Source organism: Pezoporus occidentalis, unplaced genomic scaffold, assembly GCF_034315485.1.
Source record: "Pezoporus occidentalis ecotype Australia unplaced genomic scaffold, CSIRO_AGI_Poc_V1 ctg21, whole genome shotgun sequence".
Lineage (NCBI taxonomy): Eukaryota > Metazoa > Chordata > Aves > Psittaciformes > Psittacidae > Pezoporus > Pezoporus occidentalis.
The window spans coordinates 1,403,658-1,427,065 of record NW_026913964.1 but is presented as its reverse complement, the minus strand read 5'-3'; the positions used below and the strand labels follow the sequence as shown (position 1 = coordinate 1,427,065).

General features: G+C 45.0%; 1 protein-coding gene and 2 long non-coding RNA genes across 4 annotated transcripts in view; 2 read left to right on the top strand and 1 right to left on the bottom strand.

Moving 5' to 3' along the window:
• HRAS (HRas proto-oncogene, GTPase) overlaps positions 1-5,167 on the bottom strand; it is a 42,572-nt gene extending 37,405 nt beyond the window's left edge. For both annotated transcript variants that reach the window (XM_062619147.1, XM_062619148.1), the window contains exon 1: positions 4,756-5,167. The gene's annotated coding sequence lies outside the window, so the exon portion shown is untranslated. The remainder of the gene's footprint in view (positions 1-4,755) is intronic.
• Positions 5,168-6,595: 1,428 nt separating this feature from the next.
• LOC134163912 (uncharacterized) lies at positions 6,596-16,308 on the top strand. Its single transcript, XR_009964908.1, has 5 exons — positions 6,596-6,940; positions 7,209-7,362; positions 11,668-11,767; positions 14,751-14,811; positions 16,117-16,308. It is a non-coding gene; the product is annotated as an uncharacterized LOC134163912 (long non-coding RNA).
• A 6,120-nt stretch (positions 16,309-22,428) lies between these two features.
• Positions 22,429-23,233, top strand: LOC134163913 (uncharacterized). Its single transcript, XR_009964910.1, has 2 exons — positions 22,429-22,575; positions 23,026-23,233. It is a non-coding gene; the product is annotated as an uncharacterized LOC134163913 (long non-coding RNA).
• Positions 23,234-23,408: the final 175 nt, after the last annotated feature.

Sequence of the window (23,408 nt, the reverse complement as noted above, 5' to 3'; positions counted from 1 at the left end):
AGGACGTGCTACCCTTTTTAGCAGATAGGCTGGATCAGTGTCAGCAGAAGAGGAGAGCCCAGTGAGATAAAGCAACCAGTTCAGCCAAGACCAAAGATGCGGTCAGGACTCCTGAGTTCACGCTCCTGCACTTTAACCACAAAGTCACCTTTCAGCACAGCGGTGAGCTGTTCACGCTGCTGTCAGATGGGTACTACTGGCAGGCTGCACATTAAGATAGCACAGAAAAACTATTCCCTCTGTAGGCATTCAGGCCATTTTGCATGAGACACAGCAAGCTGTAAAAACATATTCCAGCACTGAGAAGTTGATAACCAAGTTTTGTTTTTCTTGAATAGGTCATAAAACAATGCTGGTTTCATGTTTTAGACAGGCCAAGAAATAGGTGGCAACACACACAATAAACCAGATCATCTTGAAGCATTTTCCTCTGGATATCTGCAAGTATAAGCCAAACAGCTTCCCTCTCTCCCTGCAGTAATTAACTGCAAAAGAATATTCCTCTTGGCCTCATCCTTCCCAATCAATTTTGCTTCACAACAACATGCCGCCTGGATTGCTTGCTGTGTCAGTGTGCCCGAGCATTATCCAAAACATTTCACAAGACAGAGGAGCACTGTAACTGTTAACTTCAGTACAGCAGAGACCTTTCCTTATGGGTACAAGAGGACATCATCACATAATTCCCAGTACTTAAAGCAGACAGCTACGACATACACAGCTTAGCTCATTCATTGCAGCAACATCACTGCAACCATCAATGGAGGCAAATCATGCACTCTGAGAACTCCCATCACACTCCTCTGGACTGCCTGAGCTTTATTGCTGATGCATAGCAACTTCCTACCCTAAAATACAAAGTTTTCTACTCCTTTCCTTGTTTTTGGGAATACCCTCCCTTGATTTTATCCAGGGATAAAAAAAACAAGTTTTCTCCATAACAGCACTCTAATTTTTGATACTTTAATCTTTGAATACTAGATCTAAGTTGAGTATTGTGACTGCTCAGTCATGCATGATAACCCACTCACCTCTTGCTACCTACCCTCATCAACCTGACATTCACACAGACTCTGAAAGTAACAGGTGAGCCAGAAAACCTTCAGAGCACTCAATTTTTTTGCCCTACTGAAAGACAGATACCTCCTGGATGTAACCCCAGGGGGAAGGAAGGAAGCATGATGCCAGGAGGAAAGCAGAACTGCCCAGCAGGGAGGCTGGGCTTGGTCAGGCAGCAGATGGAAGCAGGTTGCACACAGATACGCAACCAATGAACAATACAAGGTCTGCCATTTGATCCCAGTAATTTTCTTAGGATACAGTCAAATTTGCTTTTAAAAAAAGACATACGGAGAGCACAAGCAAAAATGAGAGCTGGGAAAAAACTCCAGAATTGCAGTAACACCCTTCCTGCAACAGCCAGAAAACCTGAGGGGAGTCAGAGAAGCGTCACCACTGAGCAAACATCTTCATACTCGCGTGCAGTTTGGGTTTAGTTTTAAGTTTTTACTGGTTTAAACACATACCAGGTTTAGTTGAGCTGGCTGTGAAGCGTTCAATAAAAATCTCTACCAAAAAGGTGGAGAAAAAGAGGAAAATTTTAGACTCAAAAAGCACAGAAAATAGGTTGAAGAAAGAGGCAGAAAAAGAATGAAAGGAAAACCATGACACAAAAGAGAAAGGATAATACAAGGAAAGGAAAAACGAATTTAAACAGATACTGAGGACAGTCAGGAAAAGATAAACCATGAAAAAATGAAATGAATGCTGGAAGGGAAAGGTAAGAGAAAGAGGAATGTGTTATGGCAGAGCAGTTGAACAGCAGTTGGCAAACAGACCACCTGTTTAATCTTATCCATATTTGTCAAATAATTTATTTGATTAATACTCTTTTGTGGTCTTCAACCAGCTATAGATCTGATCAACTATAATTTCATGAATATATTATTAGAGTAATACAGGTAAAATTCAAACACATTCAACATTTTCATCTGCTGCTTAATAAGCTCTGCTTTTAAGTTTACACTTCAAAAATGTTGAAATAGTAAGCTGATAATAAATTACAATTAAACAAAGAGTGCTGAAGCACAATCATTTTGCTTTGTCTATACCAAGTACAGCATCATAACACATCTCAAAAGACAAGAGACAAGATGTTTCTACCGCTTCCCTTCATAACCCTCCCACAAGGAACCCCTCTCTGCAGGCAGTACTTTTTTGCCTTGGGTTTTAATTCATTATTTCCCCCATATTCAACTTTTCCACTCCATAAAGGTTTTTTCCCCCTAAGAAAACCTGGGGAGCTCCCAGGGCAGCCTAGCAGGAAGGTAAATCCAGGGTGTACCAGCAGCAGGAGGGGAGGCAGTAGATGCCATTTCCAGCCTGTAAACAAATGCTTACGCTTTTCGAGTTTAGCTTTGCTCATCTTAAAGGAAAGTTAGGTGAAAGATGGCCATGTGGACAAGGATGCCTCAGCACCTCTACCATCACACGGAAAAGCTTTCCGAAGTACCAGCAGCCTTTTCCTATGGGAAACTACGGGAGGGAAAAGGTCAATTGGCAGATCTTCAGCCTGTTTTTTTCCCCCCTCTCCGGCCCAACAAAGGAGCCCTCTTGAGTCCTCAGACCATAGGGTGAAAGCAACCAAGGTAGGCCATCTCCACACACCTGGCAGCAGGTCTGCCAGGGAGCCCCATGAAACAGCGCCAGACCCGATGAGGAAACTGTGGCCATTACTTTCCAGGCTGATGACAGAAAAAACTGAGGTTACTGCCACTGTTGATCCACCTTCACCACTGATGGCAGCCAAGAACCAAACTCACCACTGGAGAGAACCACACCAAGGGTAACACCTTTGGACCAGAAAAGTGTCCCTCAGGTCATAAGTCTGGTTTAAGTATTACAGTGATAACCCAAACTGAGATAATTATTGCTAATTACAAGATCATTTTTATGTAAACACAGAGGGTATCAGCATACATACTTCACCTCTTTTTAATTAAAAGAAGAGGTTCACTGAGACAAAAAAAAAGAAGACATGCTGACAGCTGCCACTCCAAAGCAGACTTCTGCAGTGATAACACCCATCAGCTTCCAGACCCACCAAAGAGACTGAACAGAGAAATCAATCAGCATCAGCCTTCCCGATGCTGAAATGAAGCAGTTGGCATGTTATTAATCGCACAGGGAAAACCTTTGATGATCAGGAAAGGACTAGACACATGGATTCAAAGTCATGGCTATGTTACAAACTTGGGAAGATCACACAAATCACCAAAATACTTTGGAGCTCTGCAAGGATAAATACATAAACACAGTCCTGACCAGAAGAAACCAATATCCACCATACAGCTCTCTACCAGCTCTTTAATTGAACCCACACAAAGCCTCATGTGCTTTTCTCCGTTCAAAATCAGTTCCTGCTCCAACCCACACAACCTACCCATGCCAACCAGACTGGGGTACACTGCAGCAAAGCCTCACCAGGAGTTTGTACCCCTTCTGCATCTCAAAGACCTACCCAGGAGCAACTTTGCACAGCACAGGCTAAAGAGACATGACTAAGGTAATTGAAATAGTCAATGGCTTCACTAGTGTCAAGGATTGACTTGGGTCAAGCCATTCCTGCTGTACCATCCTGTTTCCAGCTGTCCTAAGCACTTCTCCAGCCACTCCAGAGTTCACCAGTCCTCTCCAATTTCTCATCAGCTCTTTTGTCTCCAGGCATGCTTCACTGCTTGAGGCAATTAAAATGCATCCCCAACCACGATCCGTATGAGCCAAGTGAGCCATCGGATTCACCCGCCCCAACCTGGGGTGAAGGTGTTGAACCCCTGGCCTCTGTGACACCCTTGCACAGGCAAGCAGCCTCTGCACACTGCAGAGCTCAGGCAGCAAGCATCCCTGGGAGGAAGGGAGGTGTCACCAGCTCCGCAGAGATGCACACATGCAGAAATTAGGGGACCTTGCTCACAGATGCATGTACCTGTGCTTCTTGCCACCTGCATGCCCCCTCCATGCCTCACCCCTGGCCTGCTGATGGCTGGCACTGACATGAAGCTGGTCTCCCCTGAGGGAGGTCTCCTCTGATGCTGCTCTGACTTGGGGGAGCTGGCACTTGCTTTGGCAAAGGTTGGGGGGTCCAATGCATCTCCAATGGGAGCATCACAGGGCTGGCAAGAGGGATGCAAGAGAATGACGGAAGGCAGCTGCAGGGAGCTGCAAACTGGGAGTGCAAGGAAGAGGAGGGAGATGGGGCAGAGAGAGATGTAGCTTAGGGATGTGGGGGAGCAGGAGAGTAAGGGGGAGAAGGAAAGAGGGCCGAGCTTTGGGATCGGGGAGAGGGCAGGAAGAGGGCAAAGGGGGTGCAGGAAGAGGAGGGCAGGGGATGGAGGGCAGAGAGGATGCAGGGCAAAGGGGACGTAGAGGCTGTGTCTCGGCGGCCTGCCCAGGGCTGGGGTCGGCGCGGGCAGCGCCCAGGCAGCAGAGTCATGGCGCGGGCGGGCGAGCAGGTGGGTCTGCGTCACCGCCCCCAAACAACCGCGGGCAGCGCCGCCACCTCCCTGGGGAACGGCGGGGGCCATCCCCGGCACGGCGGGGGTTCAGGCTTCCCAGAGAGTGCAGCAGCCCCGGTAACAGGTGGCTGCGGCGCTGCCGGCCCGTCCCGGCCAAGCCGGTGGGTGCTGCCCCTCCGACGGCGCGTCCCACCCCCTTCCCCCAGCTCCAGCTCCAGCCCCGTTCCCAGCGGTCACTCACCGGCTCGTCCACCCCGCCAGGCGGGATGCGCGTCCTGAAGAGCGGGGCGCGGAAGTTTAAAGCACAGCAATAATATTTATTTTTTTCTTCCAACGGAGGAAAATCAAACAAGACGAGGTGCTCCCCAGCCGGGCTCACCTCCTTACCCCCGCCCTCCTCCCGCCGATCCGCTCCTCTCCTCTCCTCCTCGCCCAGCCCGGCCCCGCCGGGGGCTTCAGCCGCGAGTCGGCCCGGCGGCGAGGTGAAGTTTCCACCGCGGTGGCGGAGGCTCCCCCGGTGTGCCGCGCCCGCCCCGCATTGGCACGGGGCGCCGGGGCGCTGTGCCGCCGCCGCCGCCGCGCCCGGACAATGTGCGTGCGTGGGGAGCGCAGCGGAGCGGGAGCGCGCCCCGCCGGCGGCCGCAGCACACACCCAGGACACACACCCCGCCTACCCGCCGCTCAACGGTCGCCCACCGCCCTTGATAGGCGGCCCCCGCCGCCACCGCCCTCCGGGTGGGCCGCGGAGCTGTCACTCAGGCGCCACAGCCCGCCCGCCGCGGCCTGGCCGCGGGGCGGTCCCTGAGGCGGCGGTGGGTGGCTGTGAGGGGGGAGGGCGCCGGGCCGCCGCCTCGCACGGGCGTGGGACCGCCGCTCCGGGCCCCTTCTCCTGGGAGCCGCGGCGATCTCGTTGTGCGGCTTTGGGGCCGTGTCTGTGCTTCCCGCCCCGCCATGGCCTCTCTTCAGCTCCCCGCTCTCGGGGTGAGAGGAAGGCCTGCCGGCTGCTGCCCACCCAGGCCCCTCAGCCCGCCCTTTCCATGGCGGCAGGGGTGGTCTGCCCTTGGGGGTACCGACAGCTGCCGCGGCTTTCCCGGTAGCCAGCGGGCGGGCAGCAGAAGCTGCCCAGGCACGGCGCGTGGCCCGGGAGATCACCTCAACGGCCCGTTTGTCCTGGGGCCTGCGAGCCGCCGCTCGTCTGCCCCTGCCAGCCGCGGAACAGGGCTACTGCCGTCGAAAGCGCACGGCCCTCCAGCTACCGCGGCAGGCAGAGCATCCGCCCTGCCGTCGCCCTACAGGCAGGGCCCCGCGCCGCACGCTGGAGGTGCTGCCCTGAGGTGAGCTGCCGTTCTCGGCTCCCTCGGAGGCCTGGCATACAGCATGTTTTGGGGGAAGAATACGAGAGGCTGCTGAAACGCAGTGTTTGTTACCAGTCACAGGCTCTGATAACCTTTAGGGTAAACCCAGCTCACAGGATGCTTTCAGCTGGCCTCTGGAAATGCCTAGGAAAACAGATGACTCCAGATTATCCAGGAGCGATTTAGGCCACAAAAAGAAAGACACCTGAATTGTCTCTGTGTAAGACAGCTGGGGTCCAATTAAACTTAGCAGCAGAGCTATGCATCTTGTGAACAGCATTGCTCCAATTACAGGCAAAGGTCCAAGTGTGGCAAGAGGGACTTGTCTGGTTGTATTTGGATCCCACAAGGAGCACCGCTAAGTCACAGCTAGTAAACCTCGATGGGCTTAAGCTTCATTCCACTAATTCGGGTCTGTCATCCGGGTACTTTCAGTCCCGTCACAGTACGCTTATGTTACCAGATGTTTTCTACCATTAGGCTCCATGATTCCCCTGTTACTTTGAAAAGTGGACAGTGCATTGCGTAGTCACCTTGTTAGCCAGGAGTATGCAGTGATCAAGCTTTGAACGCAGAATGGCACCAAATAAAGTATGCATTTGTGGTACTGGAAAAGCACTGTTCACTCTGACATATGTTTCAAGCACACCACCACAATTTATTGTTTATGTTAGAAAAGCAGTAATCTGAAAATGGATCTAGAAACCATTGTTCTAGATACCACGCTTGACACATAATAAAAAGAAAGCTCATGCCCTGCAGAGCTGGTAGCGAGTGTAGATTAGGCGAGTTCTAAAGAGAGAGCTGTGCAGGTTTTTTCAGGTCTTGTAGACTTGTTGCACCAGCACAAACAAACCTGCCAGAGCACTTTCTGAAAGGCAGCATGCAAACAGGCAGGTCCAAACAAAAAGGCTGAAGCTTTAACCTACCTCAAAACCCTTGCGTGCTTCTAACAGGCCCTCCTGATTCTGAACAGCCTCTCAGTTCTCCACAGATGCAAGAACCACAGCTCACAGAAACACAGCATCTCTCCTGACCAAGCCAACAGCAGGAACATTAGCACGCACAAAGGTGATGGGTTTCTTCACAGGCAGACACACGTATGCACAGCGCACCACCTCTCTGTGCTACCTGTCTTGTCTTGTTTTAGCTGTTTCTGGCAAGCAGGCAGGGTACTGGAGCATGCAGAAATCCTGCCTTTTGAAGCACCTTGAAAGCGGGCTTATATTTTTCAGTACACAGGTGACCCTAAGAACTTATCAGGAAGCAAGACTGTATATGTAGTGTAATAGACACAGCTATGCGTGAACCTCAGTTTCATGCTTCTTGGGCTTCTCAGTGTTATACAAGAACCAAGAAACACAAGAAGATGCGGCTGAAACTGCCTCTTTCTTGCTCATTCTTCAGTGCCAGATCACATCAGGATATAACGTACCTGAGGACTACTTGTTTGCAAACTGCTGGAAGACAGAGGCATAATCACGTATTGGTGAGTCATGACCACACAATCGTATATGGGTGATGACACAGACTTACGAGGACAGAGAGAGTGATATAGCTCAAAGATGTCTTCTCCCCATTCTATTTTCAGATTAAAAAAACCAAAATATAGAAGATACTCAGTTGTTGAAAAGCAGCATAGCTCCTTGCTTTTGACAAAGCTGGGCAGATTTGAATTTGCTGAGGTTATGGCCCATTCTATTTGTAAAAACAAAACAAAACTAAACTAAACTAAACAAACAAACAAAACCAACCAAACAAACAAACAAAAACATTCTGCCTGGATAGATTCTTCCTTTCTCTAAACTTGAATTTAATTCTAGGAAAATGTCTAGCCTGTCTAAGGCCTCTGGAAGACGGAACTCTCTCTTTTAAACATGGGACGTGCAGTGTCACAGCAACAGCGGTGCAAATGCCATCAGGAGAAGATGGCTCAATCTACTGACTAACTACTCTTCTATCTCATCCCATGGTGTCTCCAGCTGGACTGCCAACAAACTCCTTCAGCTACCATGAGGCATCAGTGCAGCTCCTATGATCTATGCCAAACCTCAAGGCAGGCAAACAGAAATGCACAGAGCTCTAGAAATTCTGCAGTGCTACTAACTGTTGCAAGCCTTGCTTGACAGGAGAGGAAAGCTAGCCAAATACTGGGCCCACTGGCATGCAGAGCATTACAAAGGACATGGAGAAAATCTCAGAAGATCCTTACTGCCACAGTAATACTGCCAAAATATAATCTGTATCTGGTTTGAAAAGCTGTCGTGTCATTTCCATGCCTTGAGTTTTTCCTGATAGTCTTCTCCAAACTGACCAAACTGTATGTAGCCTGCAGGTGGGAGGCCGTAACTCGTGGACATGCTTTTACCATTGTGATTTTTTGTAACAACACTCTAAATTCACTCTAGGAAGGTACGTCACTGATTTTTGTAGGTGCTGTGACCCAAAAAATAACTCCATGTTGGTGTTCCCACTTTAACCTCTGCAAGAGGGAAGTCATAGACAAAGCATGGGCTTAGCTCTCCAGTGTGTGACATACAAACTTATGCCAAGAGCTTAGTTAGCACCAGAACTTGATAATCGACTACAGATCAAGGCTATCCCTACTGTTTTTGAAGTATTAATCTTTTTTAGTGTTATTTCTAATAGAAACACTCAGGCAATGGCCAAGTTGCACTGTTCTTTCTTCCACCTTAAAAAAAAAAAAAAAAACAAAAACAAACAAACAAACAAAAAAAACCCAAAACAAAACCCAAAACCAAACCAAATTAAAAAAAAAAACAAAAACAAAAAACACAAAAAGAAACAAACAAACCAAAACAAGCACTCAGCCAGTCCATTTTCCTGGATGCATACTTCTTCTGCTTAGCTGAAACTTTCTGGAAGTGTTTGGAAGGAAGGCTGTATCACTGTGTTCTCTTTAACATTGTCTCTGAGAGAGGTCACATGAGTTTTTTTCTCCACAGCACATGTTCTTCATGATTTTTTAATTTATTCCTCCTGCAAATACACCAGACTCAAGAAACCTGCAAGTATTTCTCCCATACTGAGGTGTTTCTCTTGCTCATCCCTCCCTGAGCTTACAGGATGCGTAGTGTCATGGCAGAAAGCGAGCAGACTTCTTAAATGTTGCGTTTTCTAGAGAATGCAAATTGTTTCCTTTTAGTACTTGACAATGTAACACAAGTAACTTGCCATGGCAACCAGCTTATGAAACAGACAAAAAATTATCATCACAAGGTACTTTGTTGCTATAGCAAGCAAAGAAGCTGAGACCTTATCGTTTTTGTTCGCTGGTCGGCCATGCATCATCTAAGTTGCAGAACCTGTCAGCAGAAGTTTATGTTAGATTCAGTACAAGTCAGCTGCCTCGTGGGCCTATCTGATACTTGGATCAAAACTGAAGTATAGTCAGAAGGAAACAAGGAAGTGTTCAGAAGAATTGAAACAAAGCTGGATTCTCAGAAGTACAAGGCCAAATCCATTTCCACACCAAGCTGATGCAACTTCGAAGATGCCAGTAAGGGATGAATGAATTTCTTCAGAAATCAAGTTGGCTTCCATCCTCGGATAGTCTCCGTTCTCCTCCCTTGCTTCTTTTTTTTTTTTTTTTTTTTTTTTAGTGGAATAGCTGCATATATGGGAGTATTCTGAAATTACCTGGAACAGAAGGTTGAATAGGCTTGCAGTCTTCAAATGCATTCTCTTTATTAGGGATGCTTCTGAGAAGGCAGGCTTACTGCTATGCAGGTTACTTCTGTTAGTGAGTGAATTTAAAAATGGCAAAGGGAATTGGCTAAGGGCAGAAAGGGGAAACCCTTATAATTATCACTATGGGAAGAAATAAAAACTGAGGTTTGTTAGCTCAGAAAAGGACAATTTTGAAAACTGTTATATATGCAAGTAGCCGCAGAAGCCAGTGGAAATACCCTGTGCTTAAGACAGTCTTATTTGTAAAGCTGGAGTGGGTCTAGGTTGTACACAAAATGTTTGCTTTACTCCCAAGCTGGAAAGGGTGCCTTATGTGGGACAGTCTTGAAAAACTGGAATTTTCTTAGTCTCTAGACTACTGAGGTGAGCGACAAGAAACACATCTCCAACTGTGTGATGGAATGAAGTGTATGCTCAACCTTTTTATTTTAGAAACACTCTTTCCCAGTTTTCATTGTTGATACAGTAGTGTCAAGTTGAGAAACAGTGGCCAGCTGTCTGGGGGCTTAGCTAAATTTACAGGTAAAATTATTGTCTCATGGACAATCCGCTTTAGCTTCCTGGTGAGGCTGCAGAGGAAATACTGCTGGATCACAAACCCCAACAACAGCATGATTTGGAAAGCAGCCTTTGAGAGAAGCTCTTAATGTATCGGGTAAACCTAGGTGGAGATTCAAGGCTGGAATGTACTCCTGACAATGAAGTGTTATACTGCGAGTGACTGACTATAAAAAGACTATGGGGGAAAACTGAGTCTTCTGCAGCACAAAGAAATTATGAGATAAACTAAAGTAATCTCAAAGAAACTATGATAAAACTATCCAACACTAGAATTTAACACAGTCTCCTAGAGACTGGGAAAAGTCTGTGGGCTAATCCTTACTTCCAGTCGTACCAAGAGGGACATAGCTGCAAGAGACATTGCAGCTGTGAAATTCTGTAGGCATGTACCATCATCCCAAGGGCCTGGAACTCTCAGAGATACTTAAGATTCGGCAGCTGAAGTCCAGCTGAGAGACCACACAAAGGAAAAGAGAAGACCCATCATTCCCAGTTTCAAAAGGCTTTTTAAGATGGACACTAACTGGAGAGATCTCGTGCAGTAATCAGCTAACAAAACAAACCCCTGAATTAATTAATCAACACTCAATCAGTAAGGGGGGGGAAAAAAAATCTTCCTCTGTGTTATCTCTAAAACATCACTTTGTTTCAGATGACCCAACCAGTGAGTGGGACCACTTTGTTTTTAGTCCGCAAAATAACAGCATTAAGATTGGATTAAATTCTACTAAATAGAATGCTCAGGCTTCTTTAAACACATTGCACATTAGACACATTGCAGAAGATTCTGAGTGGGCAGAGCAAACTCATCAGGCTTGGAGGGTTGTCTGATGGAGAACAGAATCTTTCTCATCATGGATTTCTTCCTCAAAATAAGCAGGGAAACGAGGCAGTGCCTTGCCAGGTGCCTGGCCCATGCTCCACCAGAGCTAGAGAAAGCAAAGATTCCTGCTGACTGAAATGAATTCTGCTACCAGTTGGATTTGATCAATTATGCAGTGGAAATAGAAGCTTGTGGAGATGAGATGCTCTGCAATCTAAGAAGGGAAAGACTTTGTAATCAGAGCTTGGAAGTGGAAGGAGGCCTGCGCTCCACAATTTAAAATACAGACAACTGCTGAGTCCTTTTTTCTACTAAAAAAAAAACAACCCAAACACACACACAAAAATGATGTAATTCAAAGACTGGTCATTTCCACTGAGTCATCCTCCTTGTAGAGACACGATAGGAATGAACAACAATCACATCTCTCTATACTAATGATATGCATAGTAAGTAATGTGAAGCCCTCACCTGAGTGGATGGTGGAATGTTTGGACTTCAGATTTTGCTGGGTGGTGGGAGACATAAGAAACAGGTTACAACTCTGAGACAGTATTTATGAGCAGTGTTGCTTTCTACAATTGCCTGCTAGTTTCAGTGTGTGATATGAAGCATACTGCCCTCTACAGAAAGTGTCCCGTTTATTCCTATGGGTGTTTGCTTAAGTCCCCAACAAATGTTCTTTCCTCCTTTTTCCCAGGAGTTATGGCTGATCAGGTGGTGACTCTAGAGCCTGAGTTGCTTAGAAATGACACTGATTCTTTCATTAAATGCCCTCACCTGACCAAGAGTGACTACGGTTGGTAAGGTGCTGTGTCTTCTTCCACTCTCTGCTGAGCATGCCAATGTAGGTCAGCAAGGGTCAGATAGGGTGGGAGGTCTAGCAATGCAGAAATCTGCAAGTTGGGAGCCACATTGATTTTCCTGGGAGAGTTTTGCTGGCATATGTACAGGAGCTTTTGTTACCTGTCAGCTTGAATTGAATGTCAATCATTCCCTTGGAGCCTGATCCTCACATCACTTCACTCTCAGAGGTTTATGCCTTTGTCTTCATACAGCGATAACTCAGGTCTTTAGAAGCTGAAAGCCTTATTCTTTCTTAACAATCCTTTGTGATATTTAGGTCCTGTGTGATTTTCATTTTCAAACTCTACAGAAAAGTTTGAACACTTCAGCTTGTGTGCTACCAGTTTCTTAATGGTACAGTTTGGATCACTTACTGTACTCTGGGTTATCTGTCGCTTTTGCTGACAGGAGCCAGTATTCCAGGAGTGGAAACCAGATGAGTTGCTAAGGGATGTCTTGCACTCTGTGTCATTTTTGCAGTCACTGATGTGTAACAGATTTATCTGTGTAGTTCAAGGCCCTTCTGTACCAGATAAGCTTGTACTGAAATCTCAGACCATCCCGTGTGTTCTCCTGGAGGAGACACTAAGGTTATTGCTATTCTTTTTAAAAGAATCTTCTTACTTCTTCATCAGCTAATGCAGATTTTCTTCTCAACATCAAAGAACAATTGCCAACTACATCTGTTTCTCGCAGAAATTTCAAAGCAGTGTTGCGCAGCATGATTCAGGCATGCACACATGGTAGAACTAGATAGAATTAAAGACATTTGTGTTTATCCAGTTAAAGTACTGGTTTCTTTTCCTTTGATTGCTCTTTAATGTACTGGCTGCACATTGTCTCTATCCCTGCCACGCAGCCCTCCTTCTCATCCTCACACTCAAACTATTGAGCCTTCTCTTCTGTCAAGTTCTTCACTAAATTCCGGTTTTCCTTCTTCTGTAAGGAGCTGCCCTGAACCTCAGTTCCCATCTTTACAAGCAAGTAAAGCTGATGCAAAGCAGTACTCACATAAAATGTAGCTACTCTGTAGACTAAAAGATCTTTAATAAAGAACTTCCCATGCTGAAGCCATAAAGTAGACCCCCAGTGTAATTTTTAGTCTGCAATTTGTCATTCTCTTTCTTCTGCTGCTTCTCTATCAGGGAAGGTGAAAGATGAGGACCTGCAGCTACTTGCATCTTGCAGGACCAGTGTGTGTTTCTAGGTAACTTTTCAGGCATGTGCTCATGAGCTCAACAGTGATATAAGTGTGTGTGGACACACAAATCAGTCAGATACTGTCTGATGGCTTTCAGGGGGCCAACGCTAAATATTTCTGAAGTCAGATTCCTAAAGATTCCTAAACTAAGAAGATTCTTAAACTAGGATGCCCAAATCAGCATGTTGCAAATTTCTTCTCTGGCCTCAGACTTTTGATTTTGTCTTTCTGCTTCCAGTCAGGAAACTTCAGTTAGGGAAATACTGAGACTAACATATCAAAACACTGATCAGAAATGTTACATGAATCCAAATGATTGATGGAATTTCAGCCATTGATTATGAAAACATGAGTAAGCTAATATTAATCTACAGAGGTATTAGCAGTGAATGATTTCCCAGTCCTCATTAGCAATATGCTTTGATGAGGGTAGAAAGTGTTAGCTGTAGTTTCCCTTCAGTAAGCTCTTTAATCATAAGAGCTTACTGGCAGTGGGATTTGGGAGACTTACATGATCACAAAGTGAATTAAAACAATACCTTCTCTCCAGCTTCTCTGGGATAGCACACAGGAGAGAATGGTCTCAGAGCTGCTCAGAGCTGGCACTGGCATTCTCCAGTGAGGACTAGGCAGAAAGCTGCTTCCTCTTTAGTCAAGATCTTCCTCATTTTCAGGAGCACATTTATACCAGCTCTCCTGCAATGATCACCACATGCCAGTGAACTTGTTATAGCATGTTCAGGAGCACGTTCTCGCTGGTTTCCTGAGGTCTCATCCCAACCTTACTGCAGATACAGGGAAGATTCATGGACTTCTTCAGCGGCCTTTGGACTGCTCTGTGGAGGCAAAAATACAACAGCAATAGAGACACGGGTGAGAGGACTTTACATTACCACCATACTTCCCTCTGAAAAGATGGCAAAAGAGATTCTGCAGCCCAACCCTGTGCTTCCCAGAGGAGTAAAATCAACATGAATCCTACTTAGTAAGTAATTCAAAATTACATTCTGGTTTGTGAATCATCTGCATCTCAGCCTTTCTGAAGATCTTAGGTAATGTCTTAGGTAATGAGATGAGAATAGTGCAGCTTCTGAGGTCATCTCTACCTGCTCACAAGGCTGCCAGCCTGCTGTGGCCCAGCTGCTCTTTTAAAATACACTCTGCCACTGAGCAGTTTGCCTCTAGAGATCTCAGACATGAAGTAATCCTCCTAGCTTTTCCAGAAAAAAGCTAACTAACATTAAACCTGTTTTACAGGTAGGTAGGCTGAGCTCTAGTCTGCTTGAGATCACAAAGGGTTATTTAGGGGCTGACACATTCCTGCAGCAGGGATGACCTCCTGGGAGGGATATTAACCTCTTTCATTAAAGGAAAAGAGTGCCCAGGCAGAGGAGAGGGCTGGCCACACAGACTCTGTTTACATGCATGTTTTGCACATGACTACAAAGCAAATAAACTTCACTGGCTATGTGGCTTTGAATCCAGGTGTCCCTCAGACGAAGACAAGTGTAGGGTGAGCCCAAACACGATGCTTGGCCCTTTGGCTGAGCCATCTGGCAGGTAGGAATATAAAACTTGCTGATTGCTTTATGCCTGAGTCACCTCCTTTAGCATTTGTTATTGCCTAGCACGTTAGCATGTTGCCTGCTGGATAATAAATGACTTCATTCGCTGCAGCAGTGAGGACACTATTAAAAATTAACCCTGGCAAATGGTCCTGCATATTTCCTTTTTTTCAGTAAAAGCCAGACAAGGGGGAAGAGAGGAATGCTGTTGAAATCTGATTAGCAGAAAAGGCAAGTGGCAAGTTTAAGTAATGGGGATGGTTCAGGCTTCAGTTTAATCACTGCAGTTGTTGGCAATCAATGATCAAAATTCAGAGGGCTTACGGCACTTGGTAAAGTTAAAAGCAATGCAAGTAAAGAAGATTCAAAAGGCCTATTGCAGGGAAGGTCAAAGAATAGGATATATGGGGATTATTATTCTCACATGTAATGTATGACCAGTTCGCAGAAAAAAATGAATTTATCACATGAATGTTATTACCACATGTAAGGAATTTGGTCCACAGCTGAAAAACTCTTCAGTTTTGGTTCATGTATTGTACTCTTTTCTCACAGTATCACACTTGCAACCATACCATATCTATAGCAGCATGAAGAGTATATTTACAGAAGTGAAGGGTTTGCATTAAATATCTGAAGGAATAAATCAGCTGACAGACAGATCCTTCATTTTCTTGGCTTCTCTTGCCTCCAGCACCCACGCAGTATCCATTAAATTGTCTCAAGTCAAACCTTCACAGGCTGCATTTGAAACTTGGGCAAGGAGCCAGGCAGGCTTAGGCAGCAGAGACTTTTCTGTCCTCACACACTTCCCACCATCTGTATGCTGCAGTCCAGAGCAGGGGAGCTCAGCTTTAGGCTCAACAAAAAATCTCTCTTACTCCCTTTGCATCACTCCAAGAGAGGGATTTGATCTGAAGCCTGCTGACAGCCACATTAATGATCCTGTTGTTGACACAAAAATTTCACCTTGTTCTGAGACATCATTCAGCTGGCTTTGGCACAGCAGTGAGCAGCACGCCCTATCCTGAGCCCACAGTTCCTCAGGTTTGTCCCAGACCCTTGAGTAGCTCCATCCATAGATGTCTGATACCTGTAGATAATCTAGATGGTAACATAAGCTGTGATGCCAGGTGCAGTGACGGTGCAAGCAGATCTATCCTCTGGCTGGCATGCTTTTCTGCAGAAGCATATCATAGCTGATCTGAGGTATGATGGTGTTCGTCAAAGGGCCATGCTGAGGTCTGCACAGTAGTACTGAATCACCTGCACATCTCCATGTGGCAGAGGTATTTTAAAATGTTGGGCTTAAGCAGACATTATGCTGCAGCAGGGAAGATCATATAGAGTTCCTGCATAAACAGTGTACAAATTTGCTGGCTGAAAGGTACTCGGGTGCTGCTGTGTCCAAGTTGGAGATGTTTCTTACTCTAAAGATCTTTCCTTCTCTTTGGCATTTCAGGGACTGTGATTGAAATATTCCTCAGTTTAATTCCTGTGTTTCATTTATTTTCTCTCCTTTATCTCTCTATCCAGACAGAGCTTTGTCATTAACCCTAGTCCCTGGCTATCTTTATCAGATACCCAAGCCCCTAAGCACAAAATCCCTCCTGCTCCCTGGTCCTGCCCATCGCATCAAAGGGAAGTGCACCTCCAGAACAAGCAGCCCTGTTTCCCATGCATGTGGGACTTGGCCATGCACCAGGTCACACACAGGAAGTCTTCCAAACTTATCAGCAGGTTAGGCTGATCCCAGGGAGCTTTGTTTCTCAGCATCTAACATATTTGCCTAATGTCTTGTTAAAAAAAAGGGCATATCAGAAAGCTGTGCTTGCAAATGTTAGGATACTCCCTGAGCATTTCCTAGATAGCTGCTCTATAAATGATGAGGAAGCAATTCAAGCATGTGACCACAAACAAGAAGGCATGTGGTGTGGTACGGGAACTGCCCTTGCTGGGATGTTCACTCTGTGACAAATGGGGCTTCACTCTATGTTTTAAGATCCTGTACTCATTGCATGCAGCAGGCAACAGTTTCACTGAACTCTTGCTGCAGCCAAGCATGCTGCTGGAATAGGGATTCTATTTTAATGATCACTGACTGGGAGTTATCACAACTGTTGTGAGTCAACACAACAACATTTTATAAATATGGTCTTTCTGGAGGTGGTAGTTTTGGAAAGCCCAATATCTTCAAGTTTGTTTGGCACTTCATTGTAGGCTAGATGGTGGATGTGATCTGAAATCACTTCCTTTAACTCTAGTAGGTTTGGGATCACACTCAAACCGTGTGGCTATCTATGTATATATTTATTTCCCCTAAGTCTTTATCTTTCACTTGCCAGGTTGCCAAGGGCTAGGTGTGTTGTGAAGCAAGTATCTTGAAGGAGAAAGAAGTGTCGTATGCAAACATCTGTAGGCATACATCCAGCTGCTCAATTCACTAGAAAAGAAAGTAGTAAACTGCACCTGGAAAATCTGCCTTCCACAAACCAAGAGCTAGATGTTAAATACTGCATACGTAGTTGAATGCTGCACACTTGTGTTTCCACTGGCTTTTAAGGAGAATGAGAAGGAAATGTGTTTTTAACACTAATTTAACTTGTACCCTGATCTACTACTGCAGAGAGTAATAACTGGTAACTTAGAAATTAGCCATCTGCAAGTGTTTGGTCCACAAGATTACTGCCAATGGTCTGTTAATGAATGTCCCTGGGTTAGCACATCTGCAACATGGCAAAGGGAGTAACCAGTGTAGGACAGGACAGAGGATGCTTGTGTGCACTCCAAGGAAGACAGGTTCTGGCAGTGGTAATGTGTTGGAAGTTGTTGCAAGAGAAATAGATTTTACCACACTGCTTGGTAGGATTTTAGACATATCTGTCTACATTGGACTTCACTAAAAAACAGCAAGACCCAAACACTGCACGGAGTTATGCTAGTGTAGTGCTAATGCAATGCATGGACTTCTGCTTGTCTCATTACAGCAATACTTTTGAGTGCATCAAGTGCATCAAGTGTCTGCATCTCATCATACTAGAAAAGGCCAAATCTCGCATTAGCTTTGCCCCTTTATGTTTTCCAAAAATTCAGATCCAGATTGAAACACAGATTGTCAAAGGTCCATCTCCACTGCTAACAGTGGTGGGCAAGTCTGGAACTGCAAGGTCTTTGCTGAGACTACAGGAAGTGAATGGAGAAGAGCCACAGTACTACAGAAGCACCATGACTCCTCCAAGTAACAGTAGTTTGTGGTCATCATTCTGTATTTCTGTCTTCTGCTGAAGGGATTTGCTCAGTCAAATGCAGACCACTCAGCTCAGGCACTGGGAGTTTCTATTAAAACACTATAAATGTTTACCCCAGGGTCTCTTCTAGAGATGTTTCAAGGAAAGAGGATACTTGGATGGAGTGTTTAGCCAGAAGTGCAGGCATGCAGTGATAAAGTGCAGGTTTTCATGGCCAAAGAGCTGTCCTCCTAGCATGGCTGAGTCCCATGTAGTGTCATGGAACTGCTGGAACAAGTCCAGAGAAGGGCCACGAGGATGATCAGGGGACTGGAGCACCTCCCGTACGAAGACAGGCTGAGGAAGTTGGGGCTGTTCAGCCTCAGCTGCATGGAGACCTCATAGCAGCCTTCCAGTACCTGAAGGGGGCCTATAGGGATGCTGGAGAGGGACTCTTCATTAGAGACTGTAGTGATAGGACAAGGGGTAACGGGTTAAAACTTAAACAGGGGAAGTTTAGGTTGGATATAAGGAGGAAATTCTTTACTGTGAGGGTGGTGAGGCACTGAAACAGGTTGCCCAGGGAGGTTGTGAATGCTCCATCCCTGGCAGTGTTCAAGACCAGGTTGGACAAGGCCTTGGGTGATATGATTTAGCGTAAGGTGTCCCTGCCCACAGCAGGGGGGGGTGGAACTAGATGATCTTAAGGTGCTTTCCAACCCTAACTATTCTATGATTCTATGATTCTATGCTGTGTTCACTGCCATGTGCTGTCACCAGCCAGCGGGGCTCCTGACAGATCCAGCCTTGAAAACAAATTGTCAAGCAAGGTGTTTGAGGTAGGTGTAAGATTTGTGTGGACAACCGTGTGTTTTATTGTTTTCAATACTCTGAAACACTTCTCAAGCATCTGCCTTGGTCTCACTCAGCATGCTGAGCTAGGTAAATGAGCTGAATTTTACTGAAAATGCAAGACGGTGTATAAAAAGTACAGAAGCATACCAATAATCCATCTTCTCTCATCACTAATCTAACTTAGCTGCTGAAACAGCAAAGTACATAGTCCTTTTTCTAAGCGCACATTATGCAAAATCAGAGCCAGAGTTGTAACGAGAGTATTTGGAAATCAGGTCTCTCTTGTCATTTTGAGGTCAGGGAAATATCCTTTCCTGTCTATGAGGAGAGGATTCCTTCTAGTAGTCTACAGGAAGTTACACACAACAATGACCCAAATGCAGATGAATTACAAGGCTTTCAAAGAGGCTACCCATGGAAAAGGCAATTTGTGCCTCTTGAATTCTAGGGAAAATCCCAGTACAGGATAGTGGTTTGTTGCATCACTTTTCATTCCTGGGTAATATCTACTGGACTAGAATCCAGGCTACACACAGCAGAAGCAGATGTGTAGGGTCAAGGGTTTCCTTTCACGTAGCAGATATGACCATTTTTGTCTTTGCTCAGTTCATTCACTGATGCTGAGCCAGAAGCAGGTACAAATCACCTAGTAGGCCATGAAGCTGAAACACTACCAGGAGCACTGGGGATGGGCAAGGCACTTTAGGCAAAAGAAGCACTTTGACTCTTACCATGTTAGGACAGAGAGCCATGTCTTATAAGCTATAGATGCTGGCCCTAGGATTACATAGGTGTGTATGGGGGTGCACAGAGTATGCAGTGCTTGTTCCAGTCTGCAGAACTTCCTGACCCCTCATCTACATGCTGATACCCTCCCTTCACTACTGCAGACTGTGCCTCAGACACTTTATTTTCTCCCCTATATGACAGGGATTTATGAAGGACTTTGCCAGAGCTGTTGTCTATAGCATGGCTTGCAGTGGTGCTATTGCTGTGGTGGCTGAAAGCCTTGGTGTACATGAGTTGCATTCAGAGTAAGCTTTGAACTTACATGTGCAAAGTGCAAGCAAAGTATTGTGTAAGGCATGCAAACTAGTGCTTTGTCCTGATTATTTTTTTTTTTAAAGTCCTGATTTCTCCACTGTTTCATACATGGATGGGAAGTGAATGTAAATCGACACCTTTCTGACTTGGCAGCTGTCGTGGTTTAAGCCCAGCCAGTAGCTCAGAACCATGCAGACGCTCGTTAATGCCTCCCTTCTCCTTCCCCCCACTCCCGGAGAGATGGGGAGGAGAATTGAAATTATCCATGGGTTGAGGTAAGAACAGTCTGGTAACTAAGGTATAACACGAAACTATTACTGCTACCACCAATAATAATAATGATAAGGGAAATAACAAGGGAAGAGAATACAACCGCTCACCACCTGCTGACCGATGCCCCGCCCAACCGAGCAGTGATCTAGCCCTTCCAGGTAACTGCCCCAGTTTTACATTCTGGGCATGATGTGCTATGGTATGGAATACCTCTTTGGCTAGTTTGGGTCAGGTGTCCTGTCTTTGCTTCCTCCCAGCTTCCCCTCCTCCCTGGCAGAGCATGAGACTCACAAAGTCCTTGGTCAGAGTAAACATTACGGAGCAACAACTAAAAACATCGGTGTTATCGGCATTGTTCCCAGGCTGAAAGTCAAAAATACGGCACTGCACCAACTACTAACAAGGAGAAAAATGACTGCTACTGCTGAACCCAGGACAGTAGCATTTTGTGATGGCTTTGCTTTGGCATAAAAAGCAAGTGCACATTGTAAGGCTGCTGGTTCCCCTGCCTGAAGACAGCTAGGTGAATTGCACAACTAATGCTTGCTTGGCAAAACAGACCTAAAAGTACAGGGAAGCCACAGGTTTCTTTACACTGCAAAGGACAAGTGATGCTCCTGAAAAAAAGTGGTGAATTGGTCATTGACCTTAACTCCTTTCCAACATCAATTAATTTTTCTCTTAGTTTGATATTGAAAACAAAGTTGTAACTCAATCATTGACTGTGGAATTCAACCCAGAAGAAATACAAGCATCACCAACAATGTGGACCAGGTGTGAATTATAAAGAGCATCAGCAAGAAGCCTTCTGTATCCCAAGGGCATTAATACTGCAGCCAGCGCTATTCCTTTTGTATTTTTCTTTTAAGCCTGCCATTTTTAAACCCTCTCAGCAAGACCATTTCTTGCTGAGGATTTCTACCACAGCAAGCACTAATGCTAAAATGAAGATTGCCCTAAAACTGAGTGAAATGTCTATAGTGGTACTACAGTTGTAACGATGCTGAGTTTTGTGCCTACTAGTTCTTTAATAAAAATGACCATCTGACAGCTGTAGGGCAGCTTTAGACTTGTCCCATACACTGGAACAGGGTGCCGTACCTTGGAAGAGCAGATGCGCACAGTTATCATCCCTTATCTTTCCAAAACCAGGAAGCGGTTTGAAAAGAAACTGAAAAAGGTAGATGGCCTTGAAGAGAGACACAAAACAATCATCTTTATTTATATACACAGACCTTTCAAGTCACAATTGATTCATCTTTGTGTCAGGAATGATACAAACAAGGGACTGCAAGCATGCTTTTCTGGTTCCCAGTATTTATTTTTTTTTCATATAAGAAAGGTTTTGTTTCCATTTTTTCCCTGTAAAAATGGAAAGGGAGAGAAATCCTACATTTTAAAATTAATTTATTTATCTATTTATGTACAACTCTTTATTAAAATTAAAGCAGAATTAGATGATAAACCCCTCTGGAGTTAGGAAATCCTGTCTTGGTGGCTCAGATATTAATACAGTACACTCTCTCATGGTCATATCTTTCATCCTGATCAGTTATCTGTACTGCACTGTTATGGAGCCACTTCTGGGTAGAATCCCTTTGTTGTGAACCTACCTTTTTAAAGCAATAGTACGAAGGAAAGAAAGAACCCTCTGGTGTGGCATCTACACTGGGTATTTCTTGAAAGTAAGTGGGATTCCACCAGAGTTCTTTCCTCCCAGTAGAGCTGAATCACGGCTTAAGCTAATGAGATATCCCAACACAACTGAAGCCTGCCTTAAGCTTACCTTTCTTTAAAAGACCCTTTACCATGGGAAGGTGCCATTTGCTGTTTTTATTGCCTTCTAGTACCTCCACAATGTACCCCAAAACTCCACCAAGACAAGGAGGGGGTTTGTTTAATTTTAAGTGAGCATACAGCAGTGAGAGAAGACAGGCTCTGTCACTCAGAAACTAGCTCAGGACTGCCGTCAGACACCACACATAATTTCTGTATGACTTTGGTGACTTCAGGAGTTTGGTTTACTTGTTCACAGAAGTAAGGACAAAGAAAAATGATGGCCCTTATTTCAGTGTGGGTTAAACTGCTCTATAAAAACTGTTAGCAGAAGCTTTTCTAGGTCTAGTTCAGCTTGAAAAGATACAGTTTTGTACAAAATGCCGTATGTTACCTGATAAAGATGTCCTTTTAGATTGCAGCTTATGAATTCACATAAGCCAGTGAAAACCAAATGCTTGGATTCAGTGACTCAGAAAAGACACTTCTTGTTAATTGGATCTTCTCATTGCCCTTTCTTCTCATGCCAAGTGCAGTGACAGCAAAATAAATTTAATTCACAGACTCCTGTCAACCACTGGATCTTTGGATCAGTTCTTACTCCCTCCTGGCCTCATTCATTGCTTCTGAGGATGAAGCCCTACACACCTGCCGTGGTTGAAACTGTTCTTATCTTCCCAATGCAGGGACTTCAAGCATATGAAATCTTGAGGTTAATGCCGTAGTCAAAGCTTCAACCAAAGCTGTTGCTGCAGACCTGAGCTGATTTTTTTGAGAATGCCATGGTAGTTGCTAGTACTTAACAGATAGAGGAATTGTCAAAGGTAGTGTTCTGCTTATCAAGCAATACAAGAAGATGTGAGTTTTCCAGCAGAGCAGCAGTCTGGATGGGGGTGGCAGTACCATAGGATGAATTCCTCACTTAATCTCAGATTAGTTTTGATTTTTCTCTATTTGTAGACAATGGAGATAAATATCCTTGCTTTGTATTTTCTACTTTGAATTATAAGTTTCTGGAGGCATGTCTGTCCTGGGTTCAGCAGTAGCAGTCATTTTTTCTCCTTCTTAGGATTTACGGCCTGGGCTTAAACCATGACAACGTCTTTTACCATGCATTCATGTATTCATCTAGTAAGGTTAGCTGTATTGAAACCTTTTTGTGTAAAGATTAAGAACCACTGAAAATCAAAACCAAGTGAGGCAAGCATGAAAATCATCTAGATCATCATCTGGATGTACAACTAAAATAATTTCTGTTCCTCTGCTTTCAATAGAGAACAACACTGTGGCAGTGTTATTGTGTTGGATGTGTTAGATGGCTAATGAAAACTGCACAGAAATGAAAGTTATCCAAGGGAAAGCAAAATTTCAGGAGTTTAATACACTTCACTTGGCAAATGAGTAATTTCAGCCTTGCTGTGCTGAAAGAACAAAATTGTCATATTTGTGATGACACTACAGGAATAAAGGACTAAAAGTGCATGCCAGTTCTGAAGAAATTGAGAGGTAAGAGAGAGGAGATGTAGACTAACACACATCCATGAGTCTAACCCCTAACTGCACGCAACATTTAGAACAAATTTTGACTGCGAGCAGAATTAAAGACATGGGAAAATGTGTCAAGAGTTTACCAAAAGGGTATTATAGCTACCTCTGG